At 44.0% G+C, this 18,708-nt stretch overlaps 2 pseudogenes; both read left to right on the plus strand.

The window, feature by feature from the left end:
• The first annotated feature begins 13,770 nt into the window (after positions 1-13,770).
• Positions 13,771-16,614, plus strand: LOC136470369 (protein AGENET DOMAIN (AGD)-CONTAINING P1-like; annotated as a pseudogene).
• Positions 16,407-18,231, plus strand: LOC136470376 (WAT1-related protein At5g64700-like; annotated as a pseudogene).
• Positions 18,232-18,708: the final 477 nt, after the last annotated feature.

The following is an 18,708-nucleotide window of genomic DNA, read 5'->3' on the forward strand; positions in this document are numbered from 1 at the left end:
ACATCTCAAAGTTTTTTTAATATGACCAATTGCCTTGCAATGCATATGATGATATGGCAGTTTTAGTATTTTAAACACCCGAGGTGTTACACATGATTCACCTTCCCATAATGCGGTGGCTTCTGGTTGCTAGTATGCCTTTGGGAGGTTTGCTAGTTGGGCTTCTTAGGATAGTTATATGATAGGTGACCTTCCTTTCCATAGCAGAAACACTTGTTGGGGGTGCTAGGGGCACTAGTCTTCATGGGAGTGTTGTTAGGCGTTCCCTGGCGTGGTGTCTGCTGGCCACTCTGCTGCTGGGGACATTGATTGCCATTCTGCTGTTGGTACAGTGGTCGTTGCTGGTTTTGGTTGCGCTGAGGATACTGACCATGATTCCACTGATTAGGTGGTCCCTGGTACCTCTGTTAAAACCTTACTAAGGGTTGGTGCATGGACGAGTATTGCTTCTAAAGGCCTATCCCTGAAGCCTCCTCTTCTTGGCCTCCATCTCTTTACGCTTATTATCAATAACAATAGCGCTATTCACCAATGTCTAGAAATTGGGGTATGTATTGGACATAAGCTGGAGTTATAGACCATCATATAGACCCTTGAGAAAGTAGCATTGCTTATCAGCATCATCAGCCACCTCATTCGGAGTGTAACGTGATAACTAAGCAAATTTGTCACGATACTCAGCTACAGACAAGGATCCCTATTTCAGAGCTCTAAACTCCTCTTGCTTCAGCTTTATCAATCCTTCAGGTATGTGGTATGATATGAAATTCTCTCTAAATTCCTACCAGGTGACAGGAGGAGCATTAGCGGGACATCCATACTCAAATGACTCCCACCAGTCTTTAGCTTCTCCCTAGAGTTGTCCGGACGCATACAATACCTTCTGCTGGTCATCGCACTGCGCTATGTTGAGTTGCTTTTCCACTACACGAAGCCAATCATCCGCTTCCAATGGATTAGTGGCATGAGAAAACACCGAGGGCAGCCCTTCAAGAATTCACCATGCTTGTCACGCGGTGCTCCACCAATTGGTTGATTTTGCTGATTCTGCACCAGAGCTTGCATAAGCTGTGTCTGCACTACCAGAAGTTGCTCAATAGTCGGTGGTGGTGGTGGTGGTGGATGTGGGGAAACACCTCCACGACCTCAGCCTCTTCCTCTTTCAGACATCTGACATCCAACACAAACATTCAAAATTTAAAGATTTCCAAGTTATAGGCACTTATAGAGATATAGAATACATTCTAGAATTTTCTAGACGAGTTCCAACATCAGTAGTTTGGTAAAACAGTCATATCTCGAGTTCCAGAGATCGACAAGAGGTGTGTTTTATATGGTTGGAAAGTTTAAGAAATTATCTATAACTTTTATTCAGATCACATGCCCAGATTCTGTCGTTAGGTTATTCAAAAATAGGATACAACCGAAACTATTCAGATTTCAGACTGCGCAGAAACTTCAACTTAAAACAGCCATATCTCATAAACCAGATCAGATATAGGAGTGATTCTAGAGGCATTGGAAAGAAACTTAAGTCTAGTTATTCCCATAAAAATTTCATAATTTTTGGTCAAGTAGGTTTAGATTGGCATTAAGATAAGGATAGACTGCTCCAAAAAATAGATTCTGAGAGAACAAGATATACCAACCCAACTATTTATTTATTGACTAAACTTTAATATTCTTAACTATGGAACTCGTGGACATGCCCACAAAGTTCCAACACTCATTACAAAAATCCAACTCACACATAAACATAATAACAAATTAACTAGGCATACCAAAGTTCACACCACACTACTAGACTCGACTTGACTCAACTTGATCCGTGCTACTAACGTCTTATTACATAGAAAGGACTCCAACACCTATGGGGAAGCTTCTCGTACATCTTTTGTAGGTTGAGGCACACCCTTTGCTCATCTATCACTTGTCGATATCTCTTAAGGGTCACCTCATGGGCCTTCAACTGATCTTCCAGCCATCGATTCTTGTCCACTAATTCATAGGCATAATTCACCATCACTTGAGTAGTGGGATCCGTACCTTTAGGGTCCATTATTGCCCATTCCAAGTCATGATGTGGTGAGGGAGGAAACAATATTGATCTTCCTTCATATCATCAAAGCGACGACCACGGAGACCCATGCAGGCTATAGCGGCTGCATCTTCTATGCTATCTTCTATGGTGGCATAGTGAGCGTGATGCGCATAGTTCGAGTCCAGCTAGTATGCGTCCTTCTGTTCATCCTTGATGGAGATACACACCCTGGTCTTCCAATAAGTGTCCTCCAGCAGGTGCGTATGCTCGTTGTAGACGTACTCCATAGCTACGTCCCAATCACCATAGTAGGTCTGAAGAATCCCCATAAGTCGGTGGTGTGAGATGGTGGATTCACACCCTGGCTTGTACCAAACCTTCGTAGTCCATCCCAGGGGAGGGATCGGCTTATCCTCTTGAACGCCATCTTCCTCCTCCTCATCATCAGACAATATGACGACATCTACTTCTTTGGGTTCTTCTTCAGGCTCTTCCTGGAATAGTTCAGGCGTAGGTGTAGGTACTAGTGAGTCAACTTCTTGCTCCAAGGGTTCCTCCTCCTCCTCATGTGGATCCATGGGCACATTCAAACCACGAGGTGGGTAGTAACCTCCGGTGCTGATGCGAGCAGTCTTATTGGCATGAGGTATCTACAGAATTAGATTTAGTCAGATTAGAAGCAATAATTTTCATAACAGAGTGAGGCAAAAGAAGCATAGAATTTAGCAAATAACAAGGGTAAGATGGAAAGCATGAAATGAGTGAAGTAAAAGAGGCTAAAACGACCATTGCTAACTAGGCTTGCGTCCTACAGTCAACACGGCTCTAATACCAATCTGCCACACCCAATTTTTTAAGGATAAAATGGGATGCAAAATCTTATGTGCGCCTAGAGATCAATCACACAATAAGCCGACAAATTATGAATAGTATCATCACATGTGTTTATTACATCATGAATAATAGACATAGTCTTCACATAAATATAGTAGAAGTGTAAGAAAAGATCTCTCGCGAAAGCTTTATATCACAGGGATGTCGACTGGTTGACCACAAGTCTAGTATTCCTCAGGAAAATTGTCCTTACCATAGCCATCTGTTACCTATCCGGGATTTTTATCCAAATAATGAAAATAAACAAGCATAAGAATATGTTGTACTCAACAAGTGTAACATGGGGTTCATGAGGCTCAAAAAGGATTGGCACAGGTTTAACAGCATTTAGTTTTTAGTTGTCACAATTTTAGCATAAGAGTAGTAACAAGTTGTTTCAATCACAAAGCAAAACACATGATCAATGTAATCATGAATAATGAATAGCATAAATAGATAATTCTTAGTGATCATCTATTCCATAAATGTTCCAAGGCCGCTCGTGACTGTGAGCATGGCTGATATACCAGTTTTACACTCTACAGAGGTTGTACACTTTCACTATGAGTCGTGATACCCATATGCCCGGGTTTATAACTCCCAAAACACTTCTAAGGTGAGCAGGTAGGGGTCACTATGAAGCCTTTCAAAGGTTCATCTAATAAGTTAGGGCCACTAGGTTTCTGTGCCCTGCGAATGTAGGGCTCCCCTTTCGACAGGCACAATGACATGCAACCTATACACTGACGGACAGAGACCGCACTATATCCAACCCGAAACACACCCCTCTTGTGCAATAAAGGTATCCTCTAACAAGCTAGAAAACACTGTAAGTTCCGGATGATCACTTATAGATAAGTCCTTAGGAAGAGGAATCTGAAGTATTTAGAAAGTAGCTAAACACTCCAGCCCCCTATTTCTAAGTTGCTAAAAAGTCAAATTTTAATGTTTATTACATATACCATTAATTAAGCTATAAGATCATGGTTTAGTTGAGCACTATTAAAGCTACCCAATGCATATCCCATCAGAGACAAGGTATAAGTTCAATTCTAGGAAATCCTTATCAAGGCGACACATGCAACATGAATTAAATATATTAAAGTTGATAAGAAATAAGGATAATCTCATGCTATACTTGCCTTGAATAAAGTACTCCTGCTGTTCCTGCTCGTCAAAGTAGTATTCTTGGTCACCCACAAACTGCTCACCGTCTATACTCGATAATCACAACAACATACAAGCATCTAGAAGCAATCATGCATAGCAAATAAAAGCTATAGATTAGAATTGTACACCAATCATCATAAAATCAAGATAAAAAGTTTGTAAAATGAATCTACGTCTCGCTACGATCACACAGACACGAAGATCAAAAAAATCAGAGCTAAAACAAAGAAGTTATGAATTAAACAAGATTTCCTTTAGTAAAATAATAGATTATATCTAACCTCAAATTTTAAGAGTTGAAAACATATCTAATAGTAGTATGAACATGTAGATTATGGAATTACGAACCTAACGCAAGTTGAACGGATCAAATCGGAGTTAAAACAAAGATTTTATGGCTAAAACAAGATTAGTGGCAAAAATGTAAATAGCTGAAAATGTATTTTGGATCTAAACCGGAAGAAACTACGCTTTCTAAAGAAGAAAACGTATTCTGAAAAAGTGCTATGGACTGCGGGTTCTATAATTAAAAACCCGATGGGCTCTTTAGAAAAAGACAGGGACGGCGGGTTGAGACCTAAATAGTTGAATGGCTTCTTTGCATTGCAAATATGCCAGCCGAAGGGGTATCGACTAATATCGACCGTTGGATTAGACACGGGCGCCCAAGATTGGATCGGGTGGGGGCAGTGGCCGGCGATGAGGTCGGCGGCAAGCTCCACGGTGGCGCCATGGCCGGAGACAAGCGACGCTCGCGATTTAGAGCCTACGGACCACGGATTCATGAGAAGAAAACACTAGGAGAGAGAGAGGAGATGACGGCAAGCTCATCTAGGTAGTTTACCTCAGCGTGAAGCGGACAAGAGCAGTGTGGTGCTCGGCGAGGCGGACAGCAATGGTGGTGGTGCTAGGTCTGCGGCGACTCGGCACGATGCGAGGGCAGCGGCGGCTCTGAAGCTCGAGATAGGTGTGGCACGATGCGGGCATCCAATTTTTATAGCGGGAAGCAGCTTGGGTGGCACGACATGGCGTAGCATAGAGGAGGCGGTCATGGTGGTGCGGTGGTGTCCAGGGCGGACACGCGCGAAGGAAGGCGATGACATGTGGGACCCGGCTGTCAGTGAGAGGAAGGAGAGGAACGGCGTGGCGACATAGGCCTTGCTGGGCCGCAGCTAGGCCATAGAGCGTGGGAGTGTAGGCCCATGCGGGGAGAGAGGGGAAGGGCTGCCCTTGGGCCAGCATGCCGAAAAGAAGGGGTGGAGACTTTCTTTTTTTCTTTTTCTTTTCTAATTTCTAAACTAATTTTGAAATACAAATTCAAATCAATTTGAAATTTGATTTCAAATCACACAATACAAAAAGAATATGCAGCAGCATGAATGCACATACATGATTGTAAACCTATGTTTGATTTTATTTTTAACAAAATTATTATTTTCCTAAATTTAAAAGCTCACAAAATACATAATTAAGTCATTTTCTCCTATTTTAAAATCATGGAATTTTTAGGGTGTTATAATACATTCATACCGAATAAGTAGGTTGACACTACCAAGCTAACAAGCATGCCGAAAGCTAAAATGCAGATACTAATTAGGTCGACATTATGTAAAAAATTAAAAGGCCTTCGTATGTACATCATTGGTTGCATAATTAATCATTCTCCATGTAGATCCTAGTCGACCTCCATTGGATCATTGTGAATCTCCATAAGATCCTACAGATCGTTGTCGACCTCCATGGGATCATTGTCAATCTCTATGTCATCCCGAGCCTTGACCACTAGAACCCTATCCACATCCATTGGTACACTTTCATTTAGCTCATCGACTTTGTTCATAAAGCACTGATTCGATGATCCAATATTGAGGACAATAAGGCTCACAAGCTGCACTCCACGAAGATAAAAGGCCACAACTCCAAAATGAGAAGATGCATTATCATCTGTAGATCCAAGAAAATTATTGTAGCTAGGTTGGAGGTGAAGGAGTAGAGAGCACGAGAGAGTAATACAAAGGAATATAAAATCCGGTGAAGGATCAGATCTAGTGTAGTCACCTTAGATTCTGATGGAGTGAAGAAGTAGGGATGGCATGCTGAAGATTTGTGTGCCTATAACGCCCAGAGTTCAAACGGCTCAGATCCACTCTTCACGCTGAGGAAACCACACCTACCAGGCTACCACCATCCCACTTACGCTTTTATCCTCGCTTCACGTAAAAGGATTAACTCGGGGATGGTGGTGTAACACCCTAGTGTTAAGCATTGCATTTGTCACTTGCATTTCATGAGCACAAGCATCATCCAAGCGTTCATGAACATGAGCATATAAAATTTCATCTCATTCTTATACCTTATCACATGAAATGTTGATTTTATATATATGCTTATGCTTGCAATCATGTATGACTAATGTATGAAACAGTTGTAAGGGCACCAATATACCTTAGACACATCTAGAATGGTGAATGGAACAACTTTTGTATTCATGACATGGACCAATTTTGCTTCTAAGTGTTGGTGTACTTTGAACTGTCATTTTCATGAGGCTAGTTTGACCAAAGTTGAATAGTACCTTAGAGTGTTTGCATGGTTGTGTGACCTAAATAAAAGTTGTAGTTCACATCAAGGGTAACAAACTTTATTTAAGGGTCATGAGCTGAATCAGTGTCTAACTTAGTCAAATAGGGCTCACAAAAATCAACAAAATGTTGTTTTGAAACTTAAGAAAATTTTGCTGTCACGTCCCGACTATAGTTTCAAAGTACTCTACTTTGGAGCTTTGTAGTTTGAAAACCGTTGGGAATTAGACCAAACTCCTTTAATCATTTTTGTAGTACTCACATAGCTCTACAAATTTGATTAAGGAAGTTTTCAAAAATTCACCACGGATTAGGAGTTATAGAGTCACGAAGTCATGCTGTCAGTCGGGTTCAACGGCGTCTGAATCGGCACCGCGCGCGCGTCATGGCCGACCGGCATAGGCCACGCATGCCGCGTGGTGGCTGTACGCTGACGCCGGCCCCACTAGTCAGGCTGACGTAGGCAACAAAGCCACGCGATGCCGCTGCCCTCCCTCTCTCGCCCGCATTCACGCTCCTCTACCTCATTTCGCCTCTCTCTCGCTGCACTAGAACAAAGTCGCCGTGCACCGCGCCATCGCCGCCGAGCTCCGCTGAGCTCACGCATCATCGTCGCAGCACCATTCTCGAATAGCTCATGCACACCACTCGGCCATTTCCTCCTCCACCTCATCAACCACCCATCGCCTTAGCCCGAGCCAAGGTAAACGCCTAAGGGCAAGTCCGTCATCGCTGCACCCTCATCGGAGCGCCACTGAGATTGCGCTCGCTGTGGCCGTGCTCCACCGAGCCATCTTGCTCATGTGTTTCACTTATTAGGGATAGTCTAGGGTTCGAGTTAGGTCACGTCACTGGCCATTGAGCCAACGCCGGCATACCGGCGCCGGAACGCCACTACGCACCGCTATGCCGCCATGCACGCGGCCAAGCTTCGCCGCCGCTCCACCCTGACCTAATCCATGCCGTAGAGCTTTGCTAGGGTTTGTAGATGCCATAGCCACGCTCGCCTGGCCATGCCATCGTTGGGGATGGCTAGAGCACCACCGCCGAGCCACCATGCTCATTGGCTAGCTAGCTCTGGTGATCCTTCAAGCAAACCTAGGGTACCTGTAGATGTGGAATAGGATGGGAAACACGTTGGTGCCGACCTCGTCGCCGGTGACCTCGCCGTCGGTGAGTTCTCGCCGGTCAAAGCCAACCCCTGCCTCTGTCTCTCTATCATGTGGGGTCAGTTGACCCACGGGGACTAGTCGTCAGTGCCTCTATGGTGTATACGCCGGGTGCACCTAGCATTTAGGGTTTAGTTGTTTTTGAATTATTTTCACATATTTGAATACAAACTTCAAAAATTAATATTTGGAGCTAGGAGTGTCTAAATAAGGTGAACCAAATTTTATTAGATTCATCATAAAGTGTATTATTTGATAAAAATATAAAATCTACTGTTTAGGGTATTTTTCTAGTAGAATTAAATTGAGCAAGATAAGTGCTTCTAAATGTGTTTATATCTTGTAAATTACATAACTTGAGCTAGAATGATGATCAAATTATGATTCCAATTTTGCTGGTCTTGTGTTGATATACTCTAGCTAGGAAAAATGTTAAACCTATAGTAAATATAATTGAAATATGATCTTCCTATTTAATCTTAATTAATTGCTAGTTTCTAGTGAAATTAATTGGGGTAAGAATACATAACATATGATCATACAAATTTTTACACAATATTCTTGTGCTAGGAGGAAAGTAAGAAAAATATTAAATCTGTTGCTTGACACTTTTTATTAGGTTAAACTATTTTTTGCTAAGATAAGCCTATATAACTTGTCATTTTAGTAGAGATGGCTATGCTTATCCAAATAGCATAAAATTTGTACAGTAGACTATTAGGGTCATATGTAGGCTACTGTAATTTTATCAGAATTTATTGAGAATTGGAAATATTTATCTTTAAATCACCTTATTATATAAAGAAATTAATAAATGAAAATAAATAAATTAGTTAGGCTTAACCATGATATTTTCTATGGTGTTTGTGATGCATATAGCCTATTGATGTTATCATATAGTCTTAGGAATGATTGGTTGTAGACAACTAGCTAATTATTATTTTCTAATTCACTTAGATGATTGCATGTGTAGTTTTTATTGTGGTAATAATTTCATGATGATAATAACATTTTCTGTGAAACTTGTTAATAACAAAGTTGTATATAACTTACTTATCTATCTTGTGTTAAATTTTCATAGTCATAGGCCTTATGATTTAATAATTGTAGCTATTAGAAGTCTACTATCAGAAATACTTGCTCTCTGGATAGATCTAAAAGATTGAATTGTTTAACATAGATAGCTACTAAATCACATTAAGATGATTAAAATAAAGTTGTAGGCAGTTTCATAAGCTTTCCAGAATGTCTACAAACATCTTATTTAGATATGTATAACTCCAATTATGTTTAAAACAAGTGGTTGCTGTCTTGCAGTCTAAAAATTGCTTAGATGAGAATTTGTTTAGTTACTAGAGAAGAGATATAGACCTACTCAATAAAATAAGATGTAACTTGTTATCACCTTAATACAATGCTACTGAAAACACCTATGAGAATGCATTTCATCAGACCCCACCATATCATACATGTCATTATATATGCATCAATGATATCTTATTCCATGATCATGCATATAGGATCGTCCGAGGGGATAGCTCTTTTGGAGTTCAACAAAGAAGATGAGGAGGAACAGTAGGAGACACCTCAGGTCATAGCTCTAAAATAAGAGGAGCAAACTCTTGAAGACCTCCCTAAGTGCTCGGATCATAGGTCAACCTCTTTTCTTAAAGGCAAGCCCTAAAGCATTCTAAGTCTTCTATGTTTTATAAAACTTCACTTGAGTCCTTTTATGTTTGATACATTAGGTGATAAGAGTTGAATTGAAACCACTTGATGCATAGAACTACCTTGTCCAGATATATACACCTTTAACCCTATGTAGGTCTAGGATTGAATACATGCTTAGCCATGCTTAGACTGGTAGAAGTCAGGTGATTTTATGTCACCTGCGAGATATATGTGGATACCAAAGCATGGTTGTCTATATTTGCTATCGTGGAAAAGAACCATGGGGCAATGTAAATGGAGGCCAGGCGGAGTTTATGTGTAGGTTGACTCATGTGAATTCATCTGTGCCGATTAAGGATCGTATCATTATTGGACGCTTCTGACAAGATTGAATGCATGCCACTCACTTAGCTGGCCGGATAACTCGTTCCAACTACGAAGCCGAGGAGCTTAACTCAGGCCAGGCCCCGTTCTATAAAAGTGCGCACTCTGGATAGTAGTAAGGATGTGCGGAGAGCTAGACGTGAGCCTAAGGGCAGGCCAGGCCTAAACGTCCTAGTAGTTGGTTGTCCCTGATTGTGCGGCGCTAGGCGAACCCGCTAATTGTGGACCTGAGTTGTACCAAAGGTGACCTAAGGTGACCATTGATATGGTCTACCTAGGTTTATGTTAGGAATAAATTTCCAGCTAGTTGAAATCGATTCAAATCGTCGTCTCTTTCGGACAGTGAGAAACTTAGCTAGTACCAACATAGTAGTAACTGTATTATGGAATGATGGTTATGATGAACATAGAATTATTATATCAGTTATGGTTACTATTGTTATACTACTAAATGTTATACCACATGTTTGACATAGGTTAGTTGCTAATCTAGAGATAAATAACTTTAATTAACTTGATGATCGAATTATAAAATGTATAGCTGAATTAATAGCTTTTTATGCAAAATGTTGTCAAGCTAGCTCCATAGATTCATTGATCATCAGTATCCAGTATGTCTTCGCTATTAATGCTACATCAACCGACTCGATCTGTTGATAGCATATTAGACTAGACATTGTTGGTCAATAGATCTATCTATTAAGAAGAGCATGGGGTCAACCACTCGCTATGTCTCCATCGGCTATTTAGCTGATGGCCTGAGCTTCCACACATATAATATGCCCTCACAATTCCTTTGTGATATAAGTAGATCTATCGACCACTGGTATCTGATCTAGGGTCCTACTGTTAATGCTGCATCAGATGACTCGACCTGTTGATGGTACAATAGATTGAGTCTAGCTGTTTATAGATTCATTTATATCCGATGGATGAGTGATCATATGTTATACGACAATATCACTGGAATCGGCTATTTTAGCCGATAGCCTATTTTGTTGAGGATGTACTGGATATTTACATGCTTTTATTTATTTTTATCTTGGTTAAAAGCTAGTATGCCTCTCACATGAATGCTTACACGTCGATCCTTACATCTTTTGCATGCTTTCATGATCATCGGCTAGTTAAGATCTATATCTTTGAGTAACTGACAATTGTCGATATGCTTATTCTACTCATCTTGCATCGTGAACATGCTGGATATCGACTATCTAGTCGATAGCCTTATTTCACCGGCTACTTAGCCGCATATTTGGAGCTATCTGGACAAACACCGGCATGTTACATCTTAAATTACTGATCAATTTTCTTTCCTTGTCAATTGTAGGGTCAAATTGACTGGCACGCCCTCGGTCACGACCATCCGGTCCGGTGTCCCTCCTAAGTCCGGGGAGAGCTTGGGATCTATTCCACGCGATTTCTCTCGGCTTGCTCCGTGTGTCGACGACACCCTGTCGCTTTTCGCCATCGACACATTCCTAGGAGGCCTCGCTATCATTTCAACCGACGTGGAAGTATCACACCGTCGCTTCTATCGCTATAGCAGTGAAAGTGGCGACAGTGTTGTGTCAATCTGTAGTAGTGGATCTCAAACTAATAACCGCTTTAATTGAACTTGCACTTTATCGGATAGCTGGACGATGGGTGCAATTGTTTGAATATTCTTATGGTGGCTACAACAAAAATATTTGAATATTCAATAGACTTTTTATGACATGGGTTACTTTCGTAGTTTCGCTAGTACACATCGGTAGTACCTCTTGACAACCAATCGGGTCATGGTTAGGCTGACTTTGGTCGTGGATGACAATTTAGGCCCTGTTTCGATCTATGGGGCTAAACTTTAGGCTGTATGGATCTAGGGGCTAATGATTAGCTATATACCCTACGATGACCCATTTGCCTCTAATTAGTACCTATGCACAGATATGCATAGAGATGGGTGAGGGTAATATGCGTTTTTCCCATAAGACCACTTTTAGCCCACCTTGGAGGGGCTGATGAAAAAAGCGTCGGCTAAAGTTTAGCCACCACTTTTAACCGTCCTGTTTGCATCCATGAGGATTAAAAATGTGATTAAAAGAGGTGGACTAAACTGCCCATGATCTAATAGGACCTTAGCCTAAGGCTGTCAGCACCGCAGCCTCTATCGCGCGCGCTAAACGGCCTGCAGCACGCGGTAGCGTTCGGCGCGCCCCCACCACAGAGCTGCAAAGCAGCCGGTACCGTACCGGCCGAATAGGGGCACGCTACTTCCAGCGTACCGCGCGCCCACACGCTAAGCACTGTAGCACGGAGAGAGAGAGAGAGAGTTGGTGAGAGAGAGAAAGGGGGAGGGAGGGGAATAAAATATGGAACAGTGGGTATAGAGTATGGGATAGAGATAACACGTGTGCGAGAGAAATGGGTATAGAGTAGAGAATCTCGATGACTAGGATAGAATATTCCTTTTAAGAGATGGAAATAGAGGTGGACGAATGTGGATAGCCTAAACACCTGGTCCGGCCGTGGAGCGGTCTTGTCATTCATGTCTAGATCATCGATATATAATATATAATATATACTTACTAGCAAATAAAAGAATGGATTTATATAGAAGACTCAAATAGTCTTAGTTTAGGCACCATAAGGTATTGTGTGATTTTAGGAAAATCATGAGGTTGATTTGATAATTTTTGAGATAAAATAAACTTAATATATTTTTAAATATTAAATCAGATTTTAGTTTTCTTATTAATTGCATAAACTGTATAGGATAAAATATAAAAGAATAGTTATAGTATGATTGCCTCTTCCTAATCTATCAAAGAAATGCAATTTATCTTCTTGGTGGCTGATCTAGCACTTGATGTCATATTATATTAGATAATAAAACCGCCATCCACAACCGTCCAAAGTGCAAAATCAAACGATTTTAAAATATGAAGAGCTAAAAATCTGAGATATAAATATAAATATAAGTAGATAAAAAAATCAGACTATTATTGTAAAAAGTTGAGGGATGGAAACAACTTTTTTCTGTGTGTATTAAAGATATGAAGGCACGCCGAATCGGCGGCCTTCTAGGGTGTCCACGTACGCTCTTTTTATATAGTACGTTAGATAGAGATTCCACGGCTTAGATGAGATAGATGAAGCAACTGCACCCATTAAATGAAGTACGGCTTCCTGCTGATTGTACGTGATACGCAAATGGACGGTGACGCCTAGCAGAGGACAGGAGATTCTCGACATGCATAGTCGGTGTCTAACTAGCATGGTGGTCGGTACACATCCTCGCATGCCGCTGGGGCCTTGCTTGCATGCATGCAAAAGCTGCTGACCCACGCATGCGAGTACTCGAGTGCATGCTGCTGTGGGGCCTCGCTTGCATTGATGCATGCATGAGCTATCTGTTGTCCGGCACCGCGCCACGTAGCTCCGCGACAAAACCACACACGACGCATTGCACAGCACGCTTCACGCCCTCCTCCATCCCTGCACACCCGTGTCGCTCGCGCTTCCTCAACCAACCACTGACAGATGGTCCAGCCGAATGTCCCACCACCACCCTGCCAGTTGTCCAGCACCGCGGCTTCCCCGCCCCATTCACACACCCTCCCTCCTCAGAAAACGGTGCACGGCCGTGACGTCTGGCGCTTACACATGGGGTCAGCCACCCGTTGCGTCCGTGGTGGCCCACCCATCGGTGACACTGATCTACCTCCTGTACCGGTCGAGCCCGCCACGCCTGCATCGAACGCGCAAAAGCCTAGCCCCACCTGGAGTGCTCCCACTAACCCCGCGATGCCTATAGCAGAGAGACACCCCTTCCCATCCCCACCCAAAACCCCAGTTCCCCAAAACCCTGCTGCCCCGAATCTCGTTCCAATCCCGAATGGCTGCCGCCGCATCCGGCAGCACGCCGCCGCCGGACGCCGTCGGCGCACGGAGGGGCCACGGCCGCCCCGTGGGAGCAAGAGCGGGTGCGGGCGCGGGCGCTCGCGGAGCACGGCCTTGAAGAGGCCCCGGCCGTCGTCGCGGTCCCCATCCGGGTCGCCCGACGGGCACCATTCCCCGCGCCCCGCGGTGGCCCTTTCCGCGCCGCTGCCTCCCGGCACCGACGTTGAGGTCCACGTCGACGACGACGGGTTCCACGGGTCCTGGTTCGAGGCCAACATCCTCGACTTCACGCCGGCCCGCGGGTACCGCCACCCGGCGTGGTACACCGTCAAGTACGCGCACCTCCTCACCGATGACGACGAAGGCATGCTGGCCGAGCCCTTCGCGCCGTCCCACATCCGCCCGCGCCCGCCACCGCCGCCCTGGTCACCCCTGCCGCACTTCTAGACCCACGACATCGTCGAGGCATTCCACAACGAGGGGTGGTGGTCAGGCATCGTCGTGTCCGCCCCCGACCCCGACGCCCCATCCGGCTCCAGCTCCGGCTCTGGCGCCGCCGAGGTCACCGTCGCATTCCCCATCACCCGCGAGGTCATCGAGTTCGTGCCCGGCCTCGTCCGCCCCTGCAGCAACTGTGTCGATGGGGACTTGATCCCTTCCTAGGTCACGATGGTTGTCCGCCCCAAGCGCGCAGTCAAGGTCTACGAGGTCGGGGACAAGGTGAAGGTGGTGAGGCAACAGAGCACGTACGATGAGTCCTGGTTCCCTGCCACAGTAAGGGTCATCGTCGACGACCTCAGCTACGTCGTCGAGTACTTCGATCTGGAGGAGGGTGAGGGCGGGCCGGAGAAGGCCACCGAGTACCTGCATTGGTGGTTCATTAGGCCAGTTGTCGAGCATTCGCCAAGGGAGAGCGAGTTCAAGCTCCAGCCTGGCGCTGCTGTGGAGGCCTACTGTGATGGGGCATGGTCACCGGGTGTGGTGGAAAGAGTCCTCGGCGAGGGTGAGTATGAGATCGGTATTGTTGCCAAAAAGTCAGAAATGCTGGTGACCAAGGTGGTGCCATTGCTCAAGGCACAGTATAGTTGGAATGGCAAGCAATGGAGGATTGCGACCCGTAAGGTACTACAACAGATCTGTCTGTTTGTCATAGCTGCCTTTATTAGCTCACATCGCATATGGAACCTGCTAGCAATTCTTTAGATGGCTATTGGTACTGGAGTAGTTGACAAGTCAAGTATGACAGCCATTGCCATCTCAGCCGAAAAGATCCATATCACCATCCAGGTTCGTTATGCTTCGCTACAGAAAAAGCTCTTCTATCTCATTGCCTCGGTACAAACTATCGTTTTTCCCTAATGCAGCCATTCTAGCTGATGAGATTGAGGCATCCAAATTACCTAATTATTATTTATGCATCATGGTTACTTGGTTATAATTAGTCTTCAAGCTATCAATACTTTGCATTTGACTATGTGGAACGCATGAAGTTTCGATAATGCTTTGCACCAAAGCACCTGACAATGAACACTGATATGCACCACCTCCTCTACATATCATACTTAAATGGTTCTGTTCATTGAAAGAAAGAAACACATCTCAGCCTGGATACCTAAATAGTGTCACAAGCTTTTACAGTTGCTGGCACCATAAGACCATGAAATCTCCATTCTCATTGAAAGGGACCATTTAATAAGGTATATAAATGATACATTGTTGCTTTACAGTTCACAGAACCTTCCTGTTTAGTTCTTGTTGCTTCTATGCAGTATGTAGTCTGAACCCACCTAAACCTCTATGCAGTGGCACAGGTCTCATATTCACTCAGTTAACTCACTATATCTGTTCAACACCGTGATAGCTCTCCTTTTTTTCGCAGATCTTTTTCCTACAAGCAAAGAGTGGTGATGCCCATGTTGCATATTATCATAGATCTTTTTCCTACAAGCAAAGAGTGGTGATCCCCATGTTGCATATAATCATAAATATATCTCATTTAATTTTCTGTGAATCGTAAATATATCTCAGTGATGCTTAATAACTTGGCATATATGTCTTTTGGTTATTTGATTTGTATGATTATATGTTGCCGTAGCATTAGCACAGCCATTGAAGGATCTGAGTCTAGCTCAATCCGTGGAAGGTGCGGCTTAACCCTACACCACCCAGGTTTGGGTCCTCTTCGACTCAAATTCGGTTACATATTTCTTCTTATATATAGTGTCACATGGTTCCTCCTTGTTGGTCAAGTTTTTATTTCATCTATTGGTTCCAAAGATGGTTCATGATACCTCTTCGGAGATGGTTCACGACTGGTATGTAGACCTGTGTTGTTTCAGATATCCTCTATTTTATGTCTTGAACCAAAACAAAGGGAGTGGTGTGAAAACCTTGTTCTAGTCAACAATACATTTCCTTTTTTGCAATATTATCAGTCAGTACATGATAAGTCTGAGTTGGATTCATCCTTGGTCAGATGGATATATTTGAGACCTCTGACTATATCATGCTGCTAAGCTAACATAGATTTTCGGCGTTCTAGGTGTTCCGCCTCTCTGGAGCCGGTTCTGTTGGTGCCACCACCCAAGACAGGAGGAGAGAGGAAGATGACCTTGCCCAAACACCAAAAAATTGTGATTCAGAGGAGGCCAGCAGGAAAAAGGTACACACACTACTCTAGCTACTTTGGAACATCCAACCAGAGGAGTAGATCATGCAGCATCTTCATCTTTATATAAGGCTGCCCCCCTCCTCTCCTTTGCTTCTTCATCACAGGCACTGATGACATAAACCATCTCACTCATTCTCTGTACAAGTGTAGCCAGATAGCTGCAGCTAGCTAGCTAGATAGACATAAACACATCTCGATCACTCATTTCTCTGTAGAAGTGTAGGAGAGGCCATGGATGCCACCAGCAAGAAAGCCTATGGGGTTGCCATCATCATACAGCTCATCTACACCGGCATGTATGTTGTCTCCAAGGCGGCATTCAACCATGGCATGAGCACCTACGTGTTCATCTTTTATCGACAGGCGGCGACCACTGCTCTATTGCTTCCCCTAGCCATTGTTCTTGAAAGGTAACTGAACTTATCTAAGGCTAATTTTTTTTCTTCAAGCTGTTCTTCTATTTTTTCTTCAATTTTTCTGTGATTTTTCCCCTAGCCATTGTTCATGAGAGCAGTAGTAGTCTGTATAATTAAAACTGGAAATTGCTTTTTCCTTCAATTTTTTTCTTCTAATAATATATATGATCGGTGAAACAATTGATTGATATATCTGTGATTGATTTGATGACAGGAGGAATGCACCACCCATGTCGTTCTGAAGCTGTTCTTCTATGCATTGCTTGGGTATGTAACAAACACTTGATCCATCAGTGGTACTAGCAGCTAAGCTTCCTATACTGAATACAACTACTAATGATTAACACCATATATATGACATGTGGTGTCTTTGATGAACTTAATTTGTAGCAACACATTGAGCATGAATCTGCACAACATAAGCCTCAAGTACACCTCTGCAACCGTAGCATCGGCAACGAGCAACTCTGTCCCTGTGGTCACCTTCTTCCTGGCAGTCCTGTTAAGGTAATAAGCCCCTGGCCAGCGTTAATTACCAAATTCAGTTAATTAGTCTCCAATTAAGGGTGCGCCTTCCTTAGATTAATCTATAATTAACTGTAATTATCATTGTTGATTTGACTGGTGGCAATAGTATAAAGCAGAACAGGAAGTCATCATTATCAAACCTGAACATTATAATAGTTTATTTATATACACGTGTGTGCATGCAGGCTGGAAGTGGTTCGGCTGAGAAGCCCGTCAGGCATGGCGAAGGCGGCGGGCGTGGCGCTATGCCTGGCCGGGGTCCTGACCATTGCCCTGTACACGGGTCCCTCGATGAGCCCGGTGAACCACCACCGCGCCTTCGCCGCGCACCATCCTCATCCTCAAGCTCATGCTGATGGCGACGGCAAGGGGACATGGATGAAGGGCATGTTCCTGATGCTGCTGTCCAACACGACGTGGTTCCTTTGGATCGTCCTGCAGGCGTCGCTGCCCAAGGAGTACCCTAACAAGCTGCTATCCATGCTGGTACAGTTCGGCCTCAGCACCGCCCAGTCCTTCCTCCTCGCCGTCGCCGTCGAGCGGGACCCGGCCGCCTGGAAGCTGCAGCTCAACGTCGGCCTCCTCGCCGTCGCCTACTCCGTGAGTAGTAGTATTATGAGCAACGACGACGACGAAGAGATTATCAAGCAGATAAACAACTAACGTCGACGACAATGCGTGCATGCATGGTCTTGTGGTGACGGGCGTGTCGTTCTACCTACAGGCGTGGTGCATCGAGAAGCGTGGGCCCGTCTTCCTGGCCATGACCAACCCATTGGGCCTCCTGCTCACCGTCTTCTGCTCCTCCTATAATGTAATCCTAGCCAATGTTGTGCTTTAAATCTAAGGCCCCGTTCGCTGGTCTGAAACTTGGCTGAAAAATACTGTTTCGGCTGGTTCGTTGTGAGAGAAAAACACTGTTCGATTGAATGGATGAACAGTGCCACGTGAGGGGAACCAGCCGGCTGGCTGGTTTCCTCCAGACCAGCGAACACCACCTAAGTGTTTTAGTTGCTTGAGCCTAACTCCATCAAATACTTCTTTCCACTAACGTGCCATTGATTTGCTGGCCTACAATAGGCACCATGTAATGACAACCAACCTCTATGTTCGTTTACAACATTGAATCATGCTATATTTCTTTTCCATATTTACCCGTTTAATGTACCAAATAGACCAACCTTTCGTACAAATACGATGAGAAACATATTAAACATATGAGCCACCTATACGAAACACATCACCCGCGCGGCGAAGCACATCACCCGCAGCGAAGAGCGAGCACCGTGGCTACTATACGTGATGGTGGGCTGAGGAC

This window comes from Miscanthus floridulus, chromosome 1, assembly GCF_019320115.1.
Source record: "Miscanthus floridulus cultivar M001 chromosome 1, ASM1932011v1, whole genome shotgun sequence".
Classification (NCBI taxonomy): domain Eukaryota; kingdom Viridiplantae; phylum Streptophyta; class Magnoliopsida; order Poales; family Poaceae; genus Miscanthus; species Miscanthus floridulus.